At 49.6% G+C, this 12,133-nt stretch overlaps 1 long non-coding RNA gene across 1 annotated transcript in view; it reads right to left on the minus strand.

Moving 5' to 3' along the window:
* Positions 1-11,540, minus strand: part of LOC116070807 — a 31,949-nt gene extending 20,409 nt beyond the window's left edge. The window contains exons 1-2 of the long non-coding RNA XR_004110568.1: positions 11,490-11,540; positions 6,638-6,712 (exon numbers count right to left, since the gene is read on the minus strand). This is a non-coding gene — a long non-coding RNA (uncharacterized LOC116070807). The remainder of the gene's footprint in view (positions 1-6,637; positions 6,713-11,489) is intronic.
* Between the last annotated feature and the right edge of the window lie 593 nt (positions 11,541-12,133).

Genomic DNA, 12,133 nt, shown 5'->3' on the forward strand with positions numbered 1-12,133 from the left:
ATTAAATTCATCTTCAGGTACAAGATCTCAAGGGCATCAAAACAAGAATCTGTGACAAACAAAATCTAAGTGTCTTAAATGCAGCGCTGTGAAGAGCCATCTCAAAGCCTGAGTGCAAGAAGAGTGTCAATAACACACTCACACACTCTTGAGACTGCTTAAGGTCTTTGGTGTCTCTTGTATTTTGTCCTCAAGTCTTTCCTTGCTCCTGCGCTGGCTGTTTTCTGTCCCTGTTTTCCCACCAAACATGTCTGGGACCACAGGTGAGATCACTGGCCTCTCTGGTCCTCTCTGTTCCCTTGGGTAAAACTGGAATGGTCTTTGTGAAGTTTTCCATTGGAGTTGGCAGAGAAGGGGCACTGGAATACCACAAAGACCTGGACGTGACACTCTCTGGGTAAGGAAAATGAGCACCTTAGGTCAAGTCACATTTTGTGAGAAATGGTGCTGGGCTTTGAACACTCATCTGTGAACTCCTGGAGTCTCCCCAAGGCCACAAGTTAAGACCAAGAGAGGGGAGGGGTGAGGAGCTGATGGACTGGGATCCAGGGTGTCCAGCTGAAGTTCTCCCTGAGTCACGGTAGTGTCTGGAATCTTCAGAAATTTCTCTCTCACAGAGTGAGATAAAAAGTGAGTGAACTGCAGCCTCCATAGGGCACCCACAGTGGCCATCCAGATGTTTACCCTCCCTCCTGTAGCCTCTCACCTTCTGCTCTCTGCCTGTGACTTCTCTGATGCGTGGATCTCCACAGGCTTCTTGGAAAATGAAATAGTGAGGCAGGCCTTGGGGACGGGTAGATATTCCCCAAGGATAGGTGCTCTGAGGCAGTGGTGTGTGTGTGTGTGTGTGTGTGTGTGTGTGTGTGTGTGTGAGAGAGAGAGAGAGAGAGAGAGAGAGAGAGAGAGAGAGAGAGAAAGAGAAACAGGGAAAGTGTGTGAGTGTGTGAGTATGTGTGTAAGTATGTATGAGTGTGTGAGTATGTGTGAGTATGTATGTGTATGGTGTGTGTTAGTGTGTGTGAGTATATGTGAGTGTGTGTGGTGTGTGTGTATGTGTATGAGTGTGTATATGTATGAGTGTGTGTGGGTGTGTGAGTATGTGTGTATATGTATGTATGAGTATGTGTGTCTGGTGTGTGTATGAGTGCGTGTGAGTCTGTATGAGTCTATATGTGAGTGTGTATATGTGTGTGTGGTATGAATGTGTATGTGTGTGTATGAGTGTATGTGAGTGTGTATGAGCATGTGTGTCTGGTGTGTGTACGAGTGTGTGTGAGTCTGTATGAGTCTATATGTGAGTGTGTGTATGTGTGTGTGGTATGAATGTGTATGTGTGTGTATGAGTGTATGTGAGTGTGTATGAGTATGTGTGAGTCTGTCTATGAGTATGACTGTGTGGGTATGTTTATGTGAGTGTGTGGGTATGTGTGTGTGAGTATATATGTATGAGTACGTGTGTCTGGTGTATGTATGAGTGTGTGTGCATCTGTATGAGTATGTATGTGAGTGTGTGAGTATGTGTGGTATAGTGTGTATATGAGTGTGTTTGAGTGTGTTAGAGCCTGTGTGAATGTATATGAGTATATTTGACTATGTATGAGTATATGTGAGTATGTGTGTATCAGTGTGTGTGTGTGTGCATATGTGTGTTCCCAGCTAGACTGGAGCACACTATGTAGACTGAGCTGACCTTGAACTCAGAGATCTTTCTGCCTCAGCCTCCCAACATTGTTGGGAAACATTTTATAAACCACCCCAGACTTCCAGTCTCGATGGTTCTCATGAAACAAAAGGTAATATGGAAAGAGCTGACACTGTAAGGTCAGACGTGTCCCTGACTCTGCTGCACACTCTTGCAGAGCCTTCCCGGGGCACAGCATTCACTTACTGAAGAGAAGCCATGGAATCACAGCATCTCTGGGTCCTTAAAGCACCCATAATCCACACTCCATTCTCAGGAACCCCAGGTGGCACTTCCCATGCTCTCCTGCAGGGGCACTCATTTCCACGTTACTTCCTGGGTCTGGAGACTTGTTCTGGAATGTGCTGGCTAGACCAATGCCCGATGATCCCAATGTTCTCAGTGTTCACATCTGTAAAGGGGGATGCCAGTGACACCTATGGCGTGGCAGAGCACACAGAAGAGGAAGATGGGGCAGCGCCTGGCTCTGCTGTGGGGTCTAGAGATTCAGATGTCGATATTGCTGCTGTGTATAGATTGGAAGCTTTTGTCTGCTTCTGCTGTCAGCTGCGTGTCTAACCAAGTTAGAGCAGGCTGTGATGACAATAACCAGGGCACTAGAAGGGAGAAGAAGGTCTGCCTGGTGAGGCCTGGGGATGATAATACAAAGAGAACACAGTCACAGACTGCTCGCTAGCCATGACAATGGAGGGAGGAGAGGAAACTGGAAGAGCCAGCAGGACTCAAAATGCCAGGGCCTAGACTGGGAGGATCCCAGCTGGGGAACAGGGACACCAGTGTCTGTAATCCTATGGAGCCAGGAGTGACCATCAGTGGCCCTGCAGAGGCAGAATCTGATGAGTAGGTACCATAAAAACCTTCAGAATGGTCACAAGGAAGTTAGAAATTGGTAGTGTGTATGCTTTCCGTGTGCCTATGCATTATTTCTGCATGCATGTTCCTGTGTGTGAATGTCTGCAGATATGCAGACTGCATGTGCTTATGTGACTTTCCCCATAGGAATGGGAATGGCTTCACCCAGAGAGAGCAGCACCAACAGCAGAGAATACTTCATCCAAGTATGACTGACTGAGCCCCTGGGTTTATTGGAGTTGCTTACAGAGTGTATGTGACTCAAAGACAACTGCCTCCCAAAAATCCTTCCCAGCATGGTAAATGCCCCAGGTGAATGGCAGCTCTGGAGCCTGGCAGCTCAGTGTCTCCTCTCCCCTGCCATCTTAATGCTTGTGCAATCTTAGGGAGGGGCCTTGTGAGTTCTGTAGGTTTCAGGGCCTTTCTGAACTTTGTGAGTTTCCCTCTTGCCCTCTTGCCTCCAGGGGAGATGATTTCAGCTGGGAGGAAGTTACAGCCAGCAGTACTTCCAGCAGAGGGTGTCCTGTGTGTCTCACTGGGAGGCTTACATGTGCTGTGTGGATCTATGCATGCATGCATGCCCTCTCGCCAGTTGGCAAGAAATCCAATCTCTAAGGAAAGGGTTCAGGAAAGGCCATGAAGTACCTGTGTTGGTGAGCTCTGGCTAACATCTCCCCAGGAAAAGGGCTGTACTCAAGTTCATGTCTAGAATAAACTATAATCTGAATCAATCCCTGCACTGTTTGTCCTGATGGGTCCCTGAAACTCTGTACCTCCACCTCAGTTCTGATTGGACATAGAACAGTACCCAACATATACCATGCAGCTGACTAGGGAAAGTGTTGTTATAACTGAAGATGACACTCTCTGCCCTTAGTTCTCACTTGGAAAACCCTATTTTGGAAGGCAATATCTGCAAAATACATGTGTTGTTTAGAGGTTTGGATGGAGGCCCTTGAACGAAGCCTCAGATCTGTCATGGAATTTACTCTCCCTCAAGGGATGGAAGACCCTGACTTCCATGCAGGATGCCTACCTGTGCAGGAGTGTTCTGCCTCCACAGGACCTGACACCCACCAGGGATCCTCTCAGTGATGCCCAGGACTACCCAGTTCAGACATCCAAGGCTTCCTAAAGCACCCTAACCCCACCAGAGATCTGCCAATTCCAACAGCAGACAGGAAAACCAGCTTCACCGTCCCTCAGCACAGCCTTGTGCAAATGCAGAGAGCTCTGAGCATGGGGGCAGGGGTCTAAAGCCAGAGACACAAGGAGCCTTGCTCTGGCTGGAGACTGAATGAGTCCACACCACAGCTAAACAAAGGCCTGCCCTCTTCCTTTCCTCCCTTCCTCCTTCCCTCCCTCTCTCCCTCCCCTTCTCTTCTTCTTTCTCTCTCCTTCCCTCTCTATCTCCCTTCCTATCTTTCCATCTTTTCCTCCCTCCCTTCCTCCCTCCCTCTCCTTTCTTCCTTCCCTTCCCTTTCTCCTTTCCTCCCTTTTTCTCCTTCCCTCTATTCCCCCTCCCTCTTTCCTTCCTTCCCTCCTTCACTTCCTCCCTGCTTTTCTCCATCCCTCCCTCTTCCCCCTCTTCCCTCCCTCCCTCTTCCCATTCTTCCCTTCCTTTCTCCCTCCCTCCTTTCCTCCCTCCCTCTCTTCCTCCCTCCCTCCTTTCTTTCCTTCCCTATCCTTTCTTCCTCCTTCCTTCCTGTCTGTCCTTCTGTCCTTCCTCTTTCCCACCTTCCCTTTCTTCCCCTCCTCCCTCTCTCCTTCCTCTGTCCTTTTTCTCCTCTTATTCCTCTCCCTCACTTCCTTTCTTCTTTCTTCCTTCCCTCCCTCCATCCCTCCCTCTCTCCCTCCCTCCCTCGTTACTTCCTTGTTTCCTTCAATTAGACAGCTTTTCTTGGGTAGACATAACATCTCAAAGAGAGTTTTGGTGGTGGTGGGGAGTTCACTTACAGGGTAAAGCTACTTCCAGAAGCATGGTTGACCCAAAGCTACTGAACCACTGAAGAGTCCAACCATAGCATGGTAGGGGCAGCAGCCACCCAGTCAGCCCTCTACCTCTGATATAAGCTTAGGGTGAAGCCCCACGAGGACCTCCTGAGGCCCTGGGCTCCAGGACCCCAGCAGGAAATGTCCATGGGCCCAGTCTCATGATGTCTCCTGACACAATCACAGATGCTCTGATAACCTTCACCTCAGAGGATGTCGCTGAGGCTCAGGCACCTCCTGCAGGCAGGAGTATGGTGCTCTGACTATTGGGGCTCAGGGTGCCAGACACTGTTTGGGTTTGTATGACACCAGAGACTTCTAGAGGGGCCAGGAGAACAAACTGCTCCAAACCAACACAGGTCCCTGCCCTTGGGGCTTCAGCCTATGTGGGGACACAGGGCATCTTGCCCACATAGTGGGCACACAAAATAGGCACAGTCAGAACCACATGTGGCTCAGGTGTAACAATGCCTCAAGCATGGGCCCCAGAGTGAAGTGGGCTGGATATGAAGACCTGTAGGTCCCAGCAGATTCTGCCCTTTCTTGTTTCTTTTATTCCCAATGACCCTTCTCTACATCCCCACAGGGTGATGGGGACTTTGAGTCATGCCTTCCAACTGGAAGACAGGCTGTCTTTCAGTACTCTGTGTACTCAAGCAGGAGTTTTACACTCCATACCATGTAAGTACCCATCCCCCTCCATGATTCCTATCACTTTGATTTCCTGTAGAGTAAAATCTTTACTGGCACCAGCTCATGAGGTGTGATGGACAGCAGAAAGAGAGAACTCAGAACTCTCGATGCCTTGGAACACCAGGCAGACTGGCACCCCAAGGACCCTGGGCATAGTTTTCCTGCATGCCCGCCTGGTACCAGCAGGCAGATGGGTCTGTTGGCCAGTCTTGCCAGTCTGCCAGCTGGCCCTTAGCACCTGGTGGTTGGCACTTCGGCCACTGGGATGAGCCATGGGCCTCCCTGTGATAGGCATGAGGCTGGTGGCATGGAGCAGATGGGCAGGCCACTTCATTGGCTGTCCACACAGTTGCCAGCTGGCTTTGCCATGCTTGGTGACTGGGCACCTCTGGGCTAGTGTCACAAGCAGAATGCTGCTGTGTTAGCTTTGAGGGATGGGCAGCTGGCACAGAGGCATGCCTTGGCTCCCCCCAGTTGGTCTGTTAAATGCCCCCAGGGTCTGGACTGCAGGGACCGAAGCCAGGTTCTACCAAGCTGGATACAGAAGAGGACAGATCTTCTGTGCTCTGGAATTTGCCTTGATTTGTACAAGGGTGGGACTCCAGGGGACAACCCACATCCTTGTCATCGAATCTAGTGCCTCAGCATCACTCAGCTGTCAGAGAAGCTGTGTCCTCTGCCAGCCCCTCAGACTCTGCCAGCTCCCCTCTGCCCCTGGCCAACTGGCATCCTGTCTCTTCTTCAGTTTGGCTATTTAAAAATTCCACTTCCTTGGACAGAAGAGGCCCAGACCAAGGATGCTCTATGGAAACCCAGGGGAGGGATGGTCCCTCATAGCATGGGATCCAGTACCTTTTCCCTCTTCCCTCTGACTCTGACATGAGTCAGCCACTAGCAGCCTGGAGAAACCAAGGCACCTGTCTTTAGTTAGGGTTTTACTGCTGTGAACAGACACCATGACCAAGGCAACTATTAGAAGGACAACATTTAATTGGGTCTGACTTACAGTTTTAGAGGTTCAGTCCATTATCAACAAGGTGGGAGCATGGCAGTGTCCAGGCAGGTATGGTGCAGGAGGAGCTGAGAGTTCTACATCTTCATCTGCAGGCCTCTAAGAGAAGACTCACTTCCAGGCAGCTATGAGGATATTAAAGCCCATGCCCACAGTGACAACCCACTCCAACAAGGCCACACCTACTCCAACAAGGCCACACCTACTCCAACAAGGCCACACCTACTCCAACAAGGCCACACCTAATCCAACAAGGCCACACCTACTCCAACAAGGCCACACCTACTCCAACAAGGCCACACCTCCTACTAGTGCCATTCCCTAGTCCAAGCATATACAAACCATTATAACACCCAATAAAAACACACAGTGAAGACGCTCCTTACTTGATCAGTGGTAGCCCAGACATCCACGGAAATACAATGGCTTCTCCACAAATGCACATCACTGTCATGTGTTCACTGAAAGGAGCAGAAAAAGATTTTAGGTTGGGTTTAGTGGTAGATCCATTGCTATGCTATGACCTCTGGTATCAGTCTTCACACTGAGACTAAAGGAAAGAAAGAGGGACAGAGGGAGGAGAGAGGGCAGACAGACAGACAGACAGACAGACAGACAAATGGAGGGACTTCACAAGTCGATGCTGGCATTCTTTGTACAGTTTTCAGTATTTGAGGTAATGTGATAGCATTAATATTGTCCCCTAAAAAGGCATCCAGGTCCTCACTACCTGGACTGGAAAGGAAGACCTGATTAGGAGATAAAGCATTTGCCAACCGTGGATGACCTCCAGGGACCTAGGGTCAGCCTTTGTCCAGTACAACTGGGTCCTTCTAAAAAGAGCATCTTTGATACATAGGCACAGGCAGAGGAGTGGGTGTGTAAGGGCCACCATGACCACTGTGGGGTGGGGGAGCTGGAAGGACTCATCAAGCATTTCCTCATGTCCCACCCTACAAGCCCTCCCCACACATCCCTTCCCTCCATGCTTCTGCCCATGGTATTCTTTTCCAAAGCCCCAGTTGGGAAGTGCAGGCACTAGCTGTCTTCCAGAGGTGTCCTGTGGCCCAGGTTTCCCAAGGGACACTGGACACCCTTATACACCAGCACCATCAATGCCTTCCCTAATCCTACACCATCATGTTCTGCAGAAAGAAAATAAGACAGAAGCACGCAGGGCTGAGCTTGGAGGTGTGTCCTGGTTGAAAGTTTGACAGTTCAACTGGTCAGGGATAAGCAGCAAATCCCTTTCAACACTCAGGGTCTAGGCAAGCTGGGAAGACATGGGGTTTAGCCCCAGACCTATCTTTAGTGGAGAAGCTGCCCGACCCTGCAGTCGCCACCAGAAGGCAAATGAAGTCCGGATAGGAACTCATACAGGGCAGGAACCTGGAGGCAGGAGCTGATGCAGAGGCCGCGAAGGGATGCTCTTTGCCTGCTTGTCCTTGCCTTGCTGCTAAGTCCATCTCTTCACTGGCATTAGAGCCTACTTCTTTGGGATTCTAGAGTATGCTGAAAACCAGTTGAAACATTCAGCCTCATGGAGTGAATTGAGCATCTACAGGATTATTGGGCTTCTGTACACAGCTAGCCATTGTTGGTTTAGCCAGACTGCAGCCTGTAAGTCATTCATATGTGTGTGTGTGTGTGTGTGTGTGTGTGTGTGTAAGTCATTCATATATATATATATGTGTGTGTGTGTAAGTCATTCATATATATGTATATGTGTGTATGTATGTATATATGTATACATTTATGTGTGCATACATGTGTGTATGCATATATGTAGTCTGTGTGTATATGTGTGAATGAATGTACACATGTGTATATGTGTATGTATATGTATGTATGTACATGTGTATACATATGTGTGTACATATATGTGTATATATGTGAGAGAGAGAGATTAATTCTTTAAGTTTTGCTACTCTACAGAACCCTGACTAATACAGTGTGCCTTCCCCTGGGAGATGCACAACTGTCCATGGGGCTGTGGCAGAGGGGTACCTGTACAGGCCCCTCCCTAGAGAGGGGTTGATCATTATTATTTTGTTGTCCTTTTCTTTCTTGAGACAATTTAAGTGTCCCAGTCTGGTCTTGAACTTGCTACACAGCTGAGAATGACCTTGCATTTCTGATCCTCCTGCCTCTACTTCTCCAGTGCTAAGATCGAAGGTACACCACACTTTGTATGATGCTGGTGATCAAACTCATGACATCTCATATTCTAGGCAAGTAATCTATCACGTGAGCCACATCCTCAGCCCTGCATTTGGCGAAGGACGAATGCAGTGGGGGCAAGAGCCACCTGTGTGCGTGGCACGCGGGGGTCTGGTAGCTCAGAAGTCTCCACTCCACTCAGGTCTGAGAGGGCTTTATTGTTAAGTGCTAAGAGGAAAGTGGATGATGGACAGGTGGGTGATGGTGAGGGCGTGGCTTCCCTGAGCCCTCTGTTTTCAGGGGCAGGTAGCCTGGTTCCCGTAGCAGAAACTTTCCTTTGTTCCCTAACAGAACAACATCTCCATAGACCATGACTACCAGCATCCCATGGTGCAGGGGGAAAAGCGAGGTTCAGAGGGATGCTCCCAATAACCTGAAGTCGCGGAGGTGGTGGAGCTGAGCGCACATGGCCGGCATCACTAGCTTGTCACCTTCCACGTGACCTTGAGAAAAGCCGGCTGGCATGTGTCCTGTTCACTCTGAGTCCTGTGGGAGGAGGACCTAGCAGTATCCATCCACATGGTCGCTGCCTCTCTCCACCACCTCCGCATCCTGCAACTCCCTGGTCATGTATAAAACATTCCCAGGCACCACTTATCCCTCATGCATTTTCCATGAGTCCAAGCTCGAGTTAAAACATATAAACACAAAAATACCAAGAAGCCCTTTTTTTAAAAAAGGCCATGTTTCAAAAAATACCAAGAGACCCATTTCTGCTCTCCCTCCTCACGGGGGCCGGCCCCCCAGTCTGCTCTGCTCTGGTCGTTCTCCTCACACCTGTGTTCCACTAGCCTCTGTTAAAGTCTGGCTCCCTTCCCATCATCCTTTTCACCTTTCTCTCCTTCCCTCTTTCCTCTTCATTTTCTACCCTCTCTCCCTCCTCTCCCCCTACACTCCTTCATCCTTCCCCATATCCATCTCAGGCGGAACTAAAATCATTTTTGTACTGTCCTGCCTCTACCAGGGTCTCCTCCTGCTCCTCTTACATCTGACCAAAGGGGCTCAAAGTTGCAGAATTGAAAATTCTGAAAACGATGAAAATTTGGAGTAGCGGGGACCTGGGCTTTGCTAACAGATGTGTGAACTGGTTTAGCCTCTTTCTGGACATCTACTCCAGCACACAATGGGCAAGCTCTCCAAAGGAGCAGAGAAGGTTCATCCCCTCAGAGGTGCCCAGCAGCCATGGTGTCCAAGTCAGAGGGCTCCATCCCAGTTACTGCCTAGGAGTGCCAGATTCCAGTGTAGTCACAGACCACAGCACCCCACACTTAGCAAAAATGAATGACAGAGTCAGGTGTGGTGGCACAGGCCTGAAGTTCAAGCTTTGTAGGAGCCTAAGGCCAAAGGATTCAAGGCCTGGGCTACAAAGTGAGACCCCATTTGTTTAAGTTATACTAATGACATGGATTAATCTCAAATTTTAATATTTTACCAAAAGAAGGAATGTAAAAGTCCGTCGCTATAAAGAACACAGGTATCTGACATGCTGTGTGCCTCTGGAAGTCAGACGGTGACTGTCTTCTGGGAGAACAGAGGCCCTCCCTAGCTGCTGAAATGGTTCATATAGAACAGGAACACCATGCTGATGATCAGAGCAACCCATTATACGAGACTTTGACCTTAAAAAATTATGAGACGTGTACCACTGCTTATGAGTACTATTAACGAATATTGTTCTTTTCACAGGCCATGCCACACAACGTTTCCCTGTTATCATTAATTACCGTGACCATGATAGGAGCCATCCACCCCAGTGTTTGTGCTCTTGCTGGTTGAGCTAGATGCAAGCACTACCCCCACGGGACTACTGAAGTCATAGGCCACCCAAACACTGCCACGTCCAGAGCAGCCATGCACCTTGGAGAGTCTGGTGTGGCCTGCCTGGAGACACTCTGCCCCCCGCACAGTTCCCAAACTGCACATCTCTTGAGGCTGGGTCTTTTTCTTCCCCTGTCAGCTCTAACGATAAAGGTTCTGGTTAGTTCAGCCCTGGACCTGATAACCAACAGCACAGAAGCTGCAGTGAGCTTCCGGGAAGGAGCAGCCTGAGAACCCTGGGAGTCGGCCTGCCTACAGAGGCCACGAAATACCACGACAGCCTGCAAATGTGCCAGAGTGGGGCCACCTCCAGCTGGGGGACTCTGAACAAGGCCTTTATTTCTGTTTTTCTTCCTCATTGCCCTCCTCTGGGGAAGGAAGGAAAACAGGCTAGCTCTACTGCTTCAACAGCCTGGGTGTGAGCCTTCCAAGGCTCAAGAAAAGCCGGCTTATTTCCATTGAAGGGGAGGCGCCGATCAGGGAACTTCGGCCCTATTAGTTAAATAATGGTGCTTAAAAATGCATCGAGTTTAGCCATCTCCCTCCCCTAAAAAAAAAAAAAAAATCCAGAATTTTTCTATTGAGTATACTTTTTCCCTTGGCCATGAATATTAATGTCCTTCTCAGAAAGATCTACTTGAAAAAAAAAAAAACCAAGAATGAATTAAGTACCTGCAGGTTTTGCTAATTCCTCTTTTTGGTGACACGCCGTCATTACATCAAATTACTGAGATGGGCCCGCTCTTTCTCTCTCCCTCTCTATTTTTTTTCTTTTTGGGTGAAAATTATGGAATATCAAGTATATGTAAATGGAGCAAAGAAAGAGGAGGAAAAAAAAAAACCTGTGAAGGAAGACTGGGGAAGGGATGCATTGGGTATTCAGCCCGCGTAGCAGTCAGCCAATTAATCAAGAACGGGCGCGAGGAGGCTGCAGACGGGATGAGTTCGCCCTTCATGTTGATGGGGCCGGCGCGGGGCAAACGCTACGGCACCTGAACTCACGGTTAGGCATGCAGAAAGGGATCATGGGAATATCTCGCAGTCTTTGTCTTCCCGGTGAAGGATGGAAAATGTCAAGCTGTTGTTTGGCTGGATGGAGGGGGGGTAGGAGGGGGAGAGGCGAGAACTGCAGGCTGGAGAGGCATCGCTTTAACTCTTTGAGAGCACCCCTCTAGCTCCCCTCGCTCCAAAGCCCCCTACCTCTGCTTCAGCTCTGGGGCCTCAGCTCCTGCTCCCCAGAACAGCTGTGGGAACTCTGCCTGCAAAGAGATAGAAAGACTTGTGGGCTGGGACAGACAGTGGTGTGTGTGTGTGTGTGTGTGTGTGTGTACACGCGCACGCGCACACATCACACACGTCAGAGGAGGAAGATAAGAATTCTGTCTCCCCCAGACATGGTCTTTGTTCGTTCTGGAGTACGTCTGCCCCCTTCCCTCTCCAACCCATCGAGTTCCCTCAGAGGAGGAGGTCCTTAAAATCTGACATCAGCTGCAGGAGGGCACTGGTATGACCAGGCATTGAGACCAACGTGGCTTGGGGCTTACCCCAAGTACCCAGCCCACCGACCAGAGCAGCTGGTTATTATCCTGAACCCATGGGCAGGTATGGCCGGGCCCTCAGCTGGGTCTGGTACTCACAATAGTGACAGTGATCTGGACAACGGTTTTCCAACCGCGTCAGCTGATCCCTGCCCCCATTCCTTTCAAGTGCCTTGTGGTCTCACCCTTTCTACACAAAGGCAGATCCATGGTCCCAAGGACAGCTGCACCAGACATCTGCCAACTGGAATGTGGTTCTCCCAAGCTGCACTGGGACCTGCCTGGAGGCCCTAAGAATCTACTCTG

The sequence above is a fragment of the Mastomys coucha genome, unplaced genomic scaffold (genome assembly GCF_008632895.1).
Source record: "Mastomys coucha isolate ucsf_1 unplaced genomic scaffold, UCSF_Mcou_1 pScaffold22, whole genome shotgun sequence".
NCBI lineage: Eukaryota > Metazoa > Chordata > Mammalia > Rodentia > Muridae > Mastomys > Mastomys coucha.